This window comes from Heterocephalus glaber, unplaced genomic scaffold (assembly GCF_053883595.1).
Source record: "Heterocephalus glaber isolate CG9 unplaced genomic scaffold, H.glaber_assembly_v1.0 deba00001461, whole genome shotgun sequence".
Lineage (NCBI taxonomy): Eukaryota > Metazoa > Chordata > Mammalia > Rodentia > Bathyergidae > Heterocephalus > Heterocephalus glaber.
In genome coordinates, this window is record NW_028258308.1 from 22,922,974 (window position 1) to 22,936,572 (window position 13,599).

The 13,599-nt window shown below is 34.6% G+C and overlaps 1 long non-coding RNA gene across 7 annotated transcripts in view; it reads right to left on the reverse strand.

The window, feature by feature from the left end:
* The window catches only part of LOC110350767 (uncharacterized), a 169,895-nt gene that overhangs the window by 17,003 nt on the left and 139,293 nt on the right, over window positions 1-13,599 (reverse strand). For 2 of the 7 annotated variants that reach the window (XR_015453450.1, XR_015453452.1), the window contains exons 2-3: window positions 11,336-11,808; window positions 10,644-10,815 (exon numbers count right to left, since the gene is read on the reverse strand). The exons of 4 other annotated variants lie outside the window; for them this stretch is intronic. This is a non-coding gene — a long non-coding RNA (uncharacterized LOC110350767). The remainder of the gene's footprint in view (window positions 1-10,643; window positions 10,816-11,335; window positions 11,809-13,599) is intronic. One more of the 7 variants, XR_002397622.2, reaches the window with a different exon arrangement.

The window sequence follows — 13,599 nt, forward strand, 5'->3', positions numbered from 1 at the left end:
GTCAGACAATTTTCACTTTTCCATCCTATATATAGAGTTAATTACAAGCTCTTATTTATCATTTATTTATCATTAAGTTATAAACTTAAACTTGAAGAAAGATTATAATATTATTATTCAAATGCTTCAGTACTCATTTCAAAACAGTAAAAATGTAGAGAAAAATAGTTTAAAAGAAAGGCTAGTGTCACATAAATGTATTCAAAAATGGAAAGAATTAAATATAATACTGTTAGTAATTGCTCAAAACCACAAGAGTATCTATGAAACACAAGTTCAGTACTTGTGTTAATGGAACCATTTGTAGTCTCAAAAATCTTTTAGAGAATTGCATATTATTACTTTGACTAAATCACGATGCAACTATCAAAATAAGAAAAAACTTAACTCTGAGAAGAGGGGTGTAATGCCAATATTTAAACAGTTTTATTTCAGAGAATAATGAGGCAAATATCATTATTCATAAAAGCAGCCTATTACAGAGATGCTTCAACTTTTGCTTGTTAAACAGCAATGATGAAATGACAGACTTTTACAGTTCTGTGTTCACCTCAACTCCCAAAGACCTTTCAATTTTCAAATCTAGTAACGTAAGCACACTGTTAATTTCATACCATTCAGAATTCACCATGTTATAATTATATTAAACATTTTGTTCTGCTTTATGGAATTGAATGTACTATTTTAATTAGTTGGTAATAAATTGTACAAACTCATAATTCTAGAAAGAAATAAAAGCTTTTTTCTACTCTACCAAAATGTATCTTTCCTAAATATATTTTGTATCATGACAGTTATGCATGGTGAGAAAGAGAAAAAAACTTCGTGGGTGACCTTGAAAGGCTACCCAAAATATCTTACACTATTTACTTTCTCTTTTTTTTGGTACCAGGGATTGATCTCATGACCTTACCCTTGGGAGGCAGGCACAGTGCCACTGAGCTAAATCCCTGGCCTATTTACTTTCTGAGCAAGTTAGAGACTAGCATGCTTTAAGACTTCCTCAGTCATCTCTTGTTGACAGATGTACTCCTCTTTGCTATATACTGCAAGCTTTGAAAGTGCATGGAGCCTGGAATCCTTTTGCTACTAAACATGTTGGAAACTCACAAACATAATTAGACTTGGTAGTTCTATGTATTTTATCAACCACTCACATCATGACAGATAGAATGTTCTGCCAAGGAAAGTCAAAATTTCCTAACATTAAGGACTCCACAGACAAATCACATGTACTAAATGTCATTTGATCTATATAATGATTTGAACACACTTCAGACTCAAAGCATGAAAAGCAAACTGGCAACTTCCAAGCTTATTATAACAAGACATTTGATTCAGAACAAAACACTGTTGGGAATTACAAACTATTATAAGTTAAATAAAACAGTTTGATATGTATGGCAAGGGATATGTTCTTTTGTTTCTCCACTAATATCCCATCTGATGAAGAATTAAATATTCTATTGGGAAAAACAGAACAAAGCTAATAAACAGTACTTTACTTTTAATTCTCTTCGTTCATCTGTGAATCACAAAAGTAATGCTGCAGTAAGTGAACTGAATGAGGTATGCAGAGAACAGAACATTCTACCAAAACTGCTTCTTCTAGAGATAAACTCTAGGATAAATGTGTCCAGGGAGAGATTAAAGGAAGTCAACAGAGGTTCTCTCAGACAAATAGGCATTACACATGACAAGGAAAGACTTTTTATCAAGCACAGTCATTTAGATAAAGTATAAACAAATAATTACAAACTAGATATCCACTTCATAATTTTTCTATTAACACTTTAAATCTTTACAGGCTAATAGCCAATAAGTTCCTTAAAAACCATTCTTTGTGGATAATTGCTTAAAAGAACAATGACCCAATTCTCATAAATTGGATTTAATAAAGCAGAATGAAGCCATGATTTGGCCCTTTATTTATGAGACATGGAGTAGTGGCTGCATGATGTGTGCCACTTTCTAAATGGGCTCCACCTCCAGCAGTTGTCTAGACCAGATGGAAAAGTGACAAGCTCCACTTAATATGTCACAGCATCAGCATGGTCATAAAAGAGTCCCCAGAAATTCTCTTTTGAACAGAAGCCACCTGTTTACTATAAACACTCCTCTTATTTCTCAAACTGCAATTTTTATTTGCAACTTGCACCTGAAAGGTAACACACCTTTGAGTTCAAATCTGCCAGGTTGCAAATTAATCATGAGTGTTTGAAGAGTTCAAATCTCTGTGGTAGAATTTGGACAGTTTAAAATTTTTAATGTGTCCAAAGCTTGCTTGTATTTAAATGATACAATTCATCTTCTCTTAGAAAGGAGTTTCGTCATAATGATAATTTCAGCTGGCATCTTATTTAGCTCTTGATTTAGTCTAGAACTGTGTTTATTAGAAACAGACTCAGAACTCCTTTGGTTATTAGAAACAGATTGATTATGCCTTCTACTATATCTCAGTAGCAGAGATCTAAGCTGGAAAACAAGATTTTGCTCTAGCCTGTAGCTATAATTTCTTCACAGAAAAAAGGAGCGTTTCATCTGGGGACCCTTGTTCATTATGAGAGACCATCAGCATCTCTAAAAGTCTGTGATGGTTTAGCAATGATCATATGTCTCCTAGTAGGGAAAGAAAAAATTCTTAAAAAATTGGAGCTAACATATAAATCTACAATCAAAGATAACAGACATCACTATAGAATTAATTTATATTACTATGCTATAAATCTATTACAGCAGACACAATCTCTCTCTGAACCAAGACATTAACCACAGGAATGAAGCGAAAGAAGGAAAAAGTCTTATTGGGATGATGAATTCTATAAGAAATTTATGATATAGCTCAGTTTTTCTATTACAGATTTTATTAGGAGCCTGGGATTAAACTTGAATCCCTTCAGCATCTAAAGCACAATTTTTCTTGCCCTTTTCGTTTTGGCTACAAACTTACCAACTGAGCTTAGCAATGCTCATTCCACAACATGGAAAAGATTCTCCATGTGGCAATATTGCTTGAAGAAAGCAACTGGGGAGATGGAAGTCATTGCAGGATTGAAGTATGACATGGGTTAATTGGGCATTTCTTTAGTTGCCTATTATTTAGAGGAAAAAGGCATGAACTTAGCAGGCAACTGAGTTGTATCTATGCATCATTATGGTCTATCTGTTCTAGAGTCAAAGTACACTAGTCCAAATATGTAGATGTGTTCTTTGTTTTTGTTTTAAATCTATGTTGGGTCAATATTTTTCTTCAAAGCTACCAGTTTTCCAGTTCAGTTTAGCTAATAAAAAGCAGTGATATTACTGGGATTATTATAGTAACAACTGATTTCTTAAAGCATGTGTAAGGCAGTACTGCTCTGGATAATCATTATATTGTTGAATTATGTATGCATTATCAGGTAATCCACAAGACCAGGTCACACATTCCCATTCAATTCATTTACACAGAAACTTCTTGCTATACAATCAGCCACAGACCGCATGTTTTAGAAGATGGAGCTCAATCAAGATTTTTGTACATTATTACAAAGATCAGAGACACACAGTATAAGAACCAGAAGACCATTTTCTTGCTCACATCCTCCTCTGAACTCCCACTACAAACATTCTGAGGTTGAGGATAAAAGGCAAGGTAGCAGATTCTCTAATATTGATATGCAAGCCACATGGTAGAGTGCATGTTGATCTCTGGGACCCAGCAGCTTTCTATATTTTTTTTAGCTTTCTATATTTGACCATATTTTCATCTTCTCCACTAAATAATTCCTATGGGGTACTACAGCCAATATTTTGCGCAAACAGTCTGGTGGCTACTCACTTGTCATCATTTCACAGCATGCTCTGCCACACTATTTCCCAGCTTAGAAGAAACAGAAGCATCTTTGCAGACATATACTGTATTCAGTGTAAGTGATGAAAAATAAAATGTTCCTGACTTTATACATTCTATCACATAACAATAAAGTATTTCTGTACAATATATAATATAGTTTCAAAGAATAAAATTAAAAGAATATATTTTTGTGAGAAATAGGAAATTTCACACTTAGAGAAAAATATAAGAATTATGTGTCTTCTTAGAAAATATTACCTTCACATTGTATATAATAGCCAGAAAGATTTCTTCAATATATGTAACACAAATTCATTATTTTTGGTACATTTCTAACAATCTTCATAAGGGAATTACTGTCATAATTAAACAAGCCTGTGTTTTCAAATACATCTGTTTTCTTAGATCATAAGGACAAGAATAGGACAATTTGTGCTTCTCAAATAATAAAAGATGACAACATTCTTTTCATAATATTTTATGGTTTGATATTTTCAGGGCGATTTATAAGTCATTAGCACATTCTCTGAGTTATTTGTCACTAGTAAGATTCCAACTTTACAGCTGAGAAAGCAGAGAGTAAAAGATTTATATAATAGTGCTGAGTAAATCTGGTGCAGTGCAGGATTACTTTTGAAATCACTCACTTTTGCTTCAAAATTTTATCAAAACCAATAAGAAATGGTCAATCAGATTCTGTTAAGATAGTCTTTTTAGCCCCCAGTAAGATATAATTACAACTTCATGAGTAAAGTCAACTTCATCATAAAATCTTAAGAAAAATTTAAATTTTAAATTGGAGTCACTTACTTGTATAGAAAATTGTGAGTACACTTCATAACTTTGTCTAGAAATAAATAACATATTTTCTTTTCATTAGTCAGGGCTGGTTTTTGTTTTGAAGATATTAAATGAATTCAAAACAGTTCATAACATTCATATTTATGCAGTCCCATTTGAGAGTCAATGCTACCTAATTTAATAACTTTTCACATTAATGTTTAGTTAGGGCAATACCAAAGTGAAAACAATTAAAATTATAAAATTCAGTTCCTTTACAGTAATCATGTAATGAAAAACTACTGTGTTTCTTTTAAAAGTTTAAAAAATAAACTAATCTGCACTGATTGCATTTTATAGAAATATTCTACAACCAAGAAAGGTTTGATGCTAATGACACATTATGTGGGATGAAGGACAGTGGGAAATGAAACTTACATTCTATGTTAGTAGCTACTAATCACAAAAGAATATTGTAAACATTTTTATTCTATTACTTACTAACATATGCATCAATTCTGGCAAGTTTTTTGTTTGTTTGTTTTCTTTTTTTGGTACTAAGGATTGAACCCAGGACCTCCATACTAAGCTACCTCCTCAGCCCTTTTGTCTTTGGTTGTTGTTGAAACAAGATCTTGCTATGTAGTTCAGGGAGGCCTTGAACTTACTATGTAACCTAGGCTGGCTTTGAACTTATAGCAGTCCTCCCACCTCAATCTTACAAGCATTGGAATTACAGGCATATACTACCATGCCCAGCTACTGAGTCTTTTCTTTTTTAAATTTTCAGACAAGGTCTTGCTTAATGGCTATGTTGCCCAGGCTGCAATGTGGGATTCTCCTGCTTCAGCCTCCATAGTGCTGGTATTATAGGCATACATCATCACACCTGGCTTTCTGTTGATTTTTAGCGATACAGAGTATTGTCAAGTAAAGTAATAGCCCCCTTTTATAGACATCTCATCTAAAATTCAAAAACTTCATGAGATATGTATTGTTATTTCATTTAGAGATACAGAAACTGAGGCACTGATTAGTTAAATAATCTGCTTTAGTGTATCATTGAGTGGATGACAGGCACAGATTCAAACTAAAGCTGTGTGATGCTAGAGGTTACATAAGTATGATTTTCAAACTTGAGTGTGCACGAAAAAGATGTATTTCTGGTACATTTAAGGTATACAATATAATGACATTCATCATTAGAAATTTGCACCTTTACATAATCCATCTTGGTTCTTATTTTTTCCCCATTCTCCTGCTCTCAATTCAACCCCTCCACCCTTCCCTATCTAGAAAGACTTTGTTTCTATTTTTTATTTTTCGCACCTTAATCTATTCCCTTCTTCCTTTACCTGTACCTCTCCCACATCCCCTTCCCCTTTGCACCTTTTCTTCCTATTTCACATTATCTATTATCTATCTTTTAGTCCTTATTTACACTTTCGGTTTGTATACCTTAAATGTACCAATAAAATTAATTTTTTAAAATGACATATTTCTGGCTAAGATGGAGTAAGAGGTTCCTGATTTATCCTCCTGCTTGAGATGATTAAAAAGTTAGACAAAATATACGATATGACATTTTTTTCAAGATATGGGACTCTTGGCCACTCAGACATGAGAAATGATGAGATGAGCTGTCCTAGCTTGCATCCCAGGGGAATGAAAGGAAGAGAGTTGCTGCTGATTATCAGTCTCTTACAGTTAAGCAAGCAAAACTGGGAGGTTGAATACAACTAGAGTCTTCAGGGAAGTGTACTAGAAAGATCTACAGAGACACAACTTCAGAGAACTTCTTCAAATGTTCTTGTTTATTTCAGCATATGTATGCATAGGGAAAAAATTACACAAGGCCAGTGAATTATCCACGAGAAATAAGAATGAGTTCTATCCCACCAACTAGACTGAAAAAACTTCCTATTTCACTGGATCAAGTCCTCAGAAGATTCTTACATCGGTAATGGGGCAAAATAGCTCTGGACTAGATACTTCTTAGTATCAGGTGAATTAGAAGAAGAGAAGGAACCAACTGGATCATATTATATTCATATCAATGAACTGTCTCAGAACAAAGCTCAAGAATACTTTAGAAAAGCATCTTACACCCCAAAGTAAGTAATCATATCCCAACAAAGTCTGGTATCCAGGCTAAAATTGTGAGACATTAAAAGAAACAAAAATCTAGGGCTCATTACAAAGAGAAAATTAATCATTTAAAACTGAATTATAAGGAGTATAGATATCTTAATAGAAATAGATATTCAATGTCTAATCCACACAGTTAACACCAAATGTACTAGTGAAAGACTGATGCTTTCCTTCTAAGGTCAGGAATAAGACAAAGGTATTCACTATTTTCACTTCATTGTATAGGAGGAAGAGGGGAGAGACAGGAAAAGGGATCCCAAAAAGAAATAAGTTGTATTATGTACAGGTACCCACTCCCCAAGACGATTGTAAATTGCTGTATTGCAAACATGTACTAATAAAAAATTAAAAGAAAAAAGTACTACTGCTAATAAAAAATTATAAACCCTAAAAAAAGTGATGCCAAGACCATTAAATGTGAAAAAGAATAATCTTTTCAACTAATGATGCTGGATCACTGGATAGCCATGTGCCAAAGAATAAAGTTCTGCTCTGGCTTCAAGTCATACAAAAAAGTATTCAAAATGAATCGAAGACTTAGACATAGGAACAAAACTATACAACTTTTAATTTTAAAAAGTTAGAATGAATCTTCATAGTTTTGTATTTGGCAAAGAATTCTTAACTACAACACCAAAAACACAGCAAGAGAAGTCACAACAATCTGTATTCTACATCATTACTTATCAGAGAAATGCAGATCAAAATCAAAACAAGATACAATTCCATACCAACTAGGATGACTAAAATAAAAAATGCTTATAATGAGATTGACACCAGCAAGTTGGTGCAATAGGAGTTCTCCATCTCCACTCTCAGCGCCCTTGTGCCAGAAGTCCAACTGGTAACTATTCATGGGCAAGAATAACTTCATAACTATCCCAGAACTCAGGAATGAAGCTCCAGATGCCCAAGGATTGAGAAAAGCTGAGTTCACAGTGTAATAAGAAAGATTGTCTTGGCTCATGATGCCCCCCCTAAACCAGCACACAACCACACACACACACACACACACACACACAATTTTCCCTGAATCCACAATTTCTACACTTACAAAAGTGAATTGGAGACAGATAATCAGCTTCCCGGCATTCTGGGACCCTTTGCAGGAGACTCACTCCTGCCTGATCCTATGGGAAACTGTGAGAGTCCTTACAAGGCTAGATCACCCACAGGTCAGTTTCAAACAAAGAACTGTTAGGAACATGGAGGCAGAATTAGTCAGTGGGTCATTCCACTCACTCCAATATTCCTATATTCCCTCACTGTCCTAAAGAATACATGGCACTTCTACATCATTTGATACACGGCCTGTACTGTGTCTAGGCTGCAGCAACAAATGGAGCAAGCCAAAGCACTCTCAGCAGCCTGAATAACTAAACAGAGTAAAGTCTCCGGTGAGACCACCTATGGGGATCCGTTCAGCTCAGCCAAAAGCTGTGCTTCTCTTTCCCTGGTCTAGGAAGGATAGAGCATCCTGAGGATCATTCCTGTGTATACTTTCCAGATTTCTGATAGTAAAGATTGATAAAAATGGTAGTGGAATCCTGCCTGTTTGCGGTAGTGCCAGCCATTTCCCAGGCTGTGCAATTGATTCCTTGGGGACATGCTAGAATCTGGAAGCAATGAAGTGTGAATGGGTAGCACATTAGGAGAAACTGCTTCTTCTTCCAAAGTTGCTTTCTCCTGCCAGGTCGACACAGGATTTTCAATGAAGCAGAAAACAGTATCACAAGACAGGAAAGTAGGGGTTCCTTCAGTTATATGGAAGGTTTGAATGGACTCAGGACTTCTGGTTATTCTGATTCATTTGTTTCTTCGTCCAAATGTACATTCTAATCACCAAATATGCACTCTCTCTAACCAGTGATCTGAATTTGAAATATTCATCCTTCTCTATAAGAGACAGGCAATATTGTGGAATGGTTACAGAACTGCCTGTTTTTTAAAACATATGTTGGATTGAGATTGAAGTTTCACCTTTGCTTATTTATGTCCAACCAAGAGACCCAGCACACCCCTACACTCCTGGCATTCCTCATGCCCTTTGTGTGGATCTATAACTCCAGTAACTATTTTCCACATGTTGCAGACTACCACATAGCATCCAATGGAAGATAACCAAGCTCAGATTTCTGGTCCCTTCATGGTCAGTTACTGTACCACATAGGGATCATTGATGCAACAACAGAATAACATTTTTGCTTACATCATAAAATGAATTTATTATAAATTTTGAATTAGGGCACTTTATTCCTGGGAGGGTCTGCAAATCAGCTGAGAGATAAGGGTAGAACTAATTCCCAAGCTTCCCTGCTGGCAGGTTACAGATTAATCCCTACCTCTTTTGTCACTAGCACCACTGCAGCTGAGGCATCTGCCTCTGATGCTTTAAAAGTTCTTTGTCCCTCCATTGTCCTATGCTAATCAGAGTGTTACCCTGCCTTTTTTTTTTCTGAATTTATGTCTCAAGTTGGTGCTTACACTTGGCAGAAATATGCCACATTTTAGCATCCTGGCTGCCAGGAAGCCTGAAGAATAGAGTTCTAGCGTGTGCTGGGGTGATCATGAGAAGTTACAAAATGAGAATGTTCCATAGGTAAAAACAGCATCTTAAAGTATGGACACACATGTATTTCTCTGATGTACATGCCTACATAATAGCCTTCTACTTTTATTGCTTGATGTAGCATATTTAAACAGTATCTTTAGATGAGATGAATATGAAATGATAGGCTTCTGGTCAGTTTCTAGGATGGAGAAAACAGATAAAGTGAGTTTGCTGTTCTGCAGACCAAGGATATTTTCTGTTTTCTGATTCTATTCCTCCCACCTATTCCTTTTATCTTTCATGCACTGTGTTCTGCTTTCCTCATTATTCCCCAAAACCGACTGTAAAAATTCTCCCTGGGCAAGTAGTTCCTTGACTTTCCAATGCAGCCCTGGTTTTGAAGTCTGTGATTCAGTCCCAGGTGTCACTGTGGGTTAGTGAGGAGGGCAGGAGGGAGGCCCTGCCTGCCTTGCTCAGCTGATCTGCATGCCCTGCTTTAACCCATTTGCCTGCTTACCCAGCTTCACCTCCAGGTCTTCATTGTTTCATTACAGATCTGAATAAGTTTTTACTTTTATCCATATAAAACCAAGTTCTATCATGTATATCATTTGTTTTCAAAGATCTTTTGTTTTCTTAATTCTATCTCCACTGCTTTCTACCAGAAATGTTTTATAATATAAATATTGAGGGCATTCTTTCTTACATTAGACATATGAGTTATATATTGTCATTCTCATTTTAGATAGAAAAAAATTAATATTTAGGTAATTTAACCAATTTGCTGAAAGCTGATAAGACATGAGTGCAGGATTTTAACTAAAAGTTATTTAACCCTAGAGCCAGTATATTAACTGCTGGGGGAGATTTCTCCCCACACTATATCATAGCTTGTTGCACTTAACAAATTATTATTTTCCCTACCATTTTCATGCTGTATTCTAAAGATTTCTTTTAATTTGAAATTTGTATTATTCTTGTAATCTGAACTAGCATTCAATCTAATTAATTGTAGGCACTGAGTTCACATCTGATTATAAACCCTTTGATTTCTGATGAATGATGATTCCCAAATGTCAGTTTCACTCTTCTCAAATAATCACCAATTTTCCAAGTCTATTCTTATCTATTATAGGGGATCAAAATAGACCAACTCAAAAGTATACCATTTTGTCATACTAGTTATTTTTAGTTGAGGCCACTCGAAATATAGCAAAGGCAAGAAGAGCCCTTCTGTATCAGTCAGTACTCATTAAAGAAACAGATTTAATGTGAACTACATACACATATAAGAATTTACAAGGTAGAATTGCAATGGCCACCTACAGAGTCATGTGTGGAAGAGTGCAAAAGTGTTGTCTGAACACTGGAGATCTGAAGGATCCAGTCAAAGGTTGAAGGCCTGGAGCTCCCTGTAGTGTCCTGTGTGAATCCATATCAGGAGCCTGAAAGGTCTGCACTGGAAGCCAGGAAAAGACATCCAAGGTGAAAGTGAAGACTGTTGAAGTAATCATTTGTTAAAGAATACAGATTTAGTAAGAGTTACTAGAAACAGAAACTAAAAATCTAAGTTTACTAGCAGGAATCTCTAATTGCTTGAAAGACTGGTGAATATTAAGATAGTAAAGTGCAAAAGAAAATGATATTCAGGTTTCTAAAACCTAGATAAATGAGTTGGCTTGGAACACAATGAGTATTGGGACCCTATACATGCAATTTAAGTCAGAATGTCTTGCTAACTAGGGTGTCAAAGTGTGACTTTCTTTAGTCAATGTTTTCATTATTAGATACACTAAAACACTTAACAGCTTGCATGTAATCTCTTTAAAGTTCTGAAGTACTTTAGAAAGCATGTCCTTCTAAAAGAGGCCTTGAAAGTCAACTGTCCTGGAAAAAGGATACTATTCAGCCATATTTAATATGCAAATAAATATATCCCTTAAAATTTCTTGCAAGACAAATTTCTATTAAACCTATTGTCACATTTATTTGCATAAAAATAAAAAATGCATACTTACTGGTGAAAATATCCCTGGGACAAAAAATAAGGCAGAACATTAACCATTCAAATAATTTTTAATAAAGACAACCAACATTTTTGCAAGTATAATTAGTAGCATATGTTAAATTTCAACATTCAAAGCTCTGATAAACATAAATTTACTGTTTTGCAGAAATTGAAATATGTATGAAAATTACAATTAACAGACTAATGTATTTTACTTTAGGAAAGTTGTGGAAATTTAATTTAACCAAAATTTACCACTACCACCTTCAAAAAAAGGAAAGTAAAGGTGTTAGTGCTGCTAAATATGGTTAAAAGGAAAATATTTAAGGGTTAAAAAACTGTGTTAGTTTTCCTTTGCTGTGACAAAATATTTGAGTTAAAACACTTATACATAGCTCATGGTTCTGGAAGTCTCCATCGATGGTTGGTTGGCTCATTGCTTTGGACCAGTGACAGGCACACCATTGTGGAAACAATGCTTGACTTATGGTGCCCAGGAAGAGAAAGACAGAGACAAGAAGGGGTTTCATGTCAATATCCCTTTCAAGAACACACCCCTGTGGCCTAACTTCCTACCACTGGGTCCCACTTCCTAAAGGTCCACCACTTTCCAACAGTACCAAAGGCTGGGGACCAAGCCTTTATGACATGGACCCTTGGAGGACACTTTTGAGGACATACAAGAGCCAAACTACATACAGCAAAAGCCAGAGGTCTATATTCATTTTTATCAACTAACAGTTCTGGCATGTTCCTGATTCTTGTAAAACATCATCATAACTTTGAAGACTAAACTTTATATACTTAATAAAGTACTTATAAAGTCAAAGAACTTAATAAACCCAAAGTAGAGGTTACTTTAAAAGTCCAAGGAAATATTTCATCCAAAATGATAAATTTTAAAACCCTAAGTTTAAATATTCTAACCTTACTCCAAAATAGCAATCAGAAACACCTTATACATAATGAGAAGAAATTAATTTCTTCATTTCAAAGAAAAGCAAGTTGCTAGATATAAATACTAATAGTTTTCACCTAAAGCCTTTCTTAAATTTTCAGCACTCAAAATGTCTTACACATTTATGAATGCTGAATTCACAACATGGTGCAAATTATGGCTTTTTTTCCAAATGACTTTTATTCTCTATAATTAAGGCATATGACATGATGTTATGGGGTGCATATTGATAGTAAAAAGTCTATATAGTGAAGCAAATTAACATAGCAATCATCTCCTATAGTTACCCAATTCTTCACCTGTTTGGCTAGATTAGCTAAAATCTATTCACTTTTCATGAATCCCAAATACACTGCATTTTCATTACCTATAATTCTCATGTTGTACATTGACTCTCTACACTTGCTCATTTTGTGTATTGGCTTCCTCCTTTGCCCTACATCCTCCCATCCCACCCCACATCTAGTAGCTACTGTTTTATACCTTCTCTTTTTATGCACTAAAAAACGTTTGTTATTTTGATTTTTATCAAGTAGAATGACCTCAGTTTTATGGATTCTGTGAGGTTTTTGTTCTCTACTTCATTTACTTCTGTTCTGATATTTATTATTTCTTCTTTCTACTAATTTTGGATACAATTTATTCTTGTCTTTCTCGTTCCTTTCAGCAAAATATTAGACTGTGTATTTGGGATATTTTTAGGTATTTATTGCTGGAAACTTGCCTTTTGAACAAATTTTAATGCATGGGATAGGCTTTTGGTATACTGCATTTTCACTGTTGTTTAATTAGATATTTTTAATATTTTTAATTTCCCCTTTGTTTCTTCTTTGATTCATTGGTAGTTGAGGAGCATGTTAATCACTACATATTAGTAAATTTACTAAGATTCTTCCTATTTTTGACTTTTTTAGCTTCACACCATTGTGGTCTGAAATGACACTAGATGTGATTTCAATCTTAAATTTGTTAAATATTGTTTTTGTGACCTAATATTGATCTGTCAGAGAGAATGTCTCAAATGGACTAGAGAAAAGTGTGTACCCTGCTAATGTTAAGTAGAAAGTGCAGTATATGTCAGTTGGACCCATTTGGTCAAAAGTGAAATTCAAATCCACTATTTTTTATTAATTTTCTGTGTGATCCAAAGTTTGTTTTATATACTATAAATATTTTGAAATATGCAAATGATATTTCAAATGTGTATTTTTAATGCACCTGTCTCAAGTGTGGTAATCACATCTCTGGCTCCTGAGTTACAAATATGACCTAAGTTTTATTAAAATAGAAGTGAAGCAATCCCTGTCATTAGTATT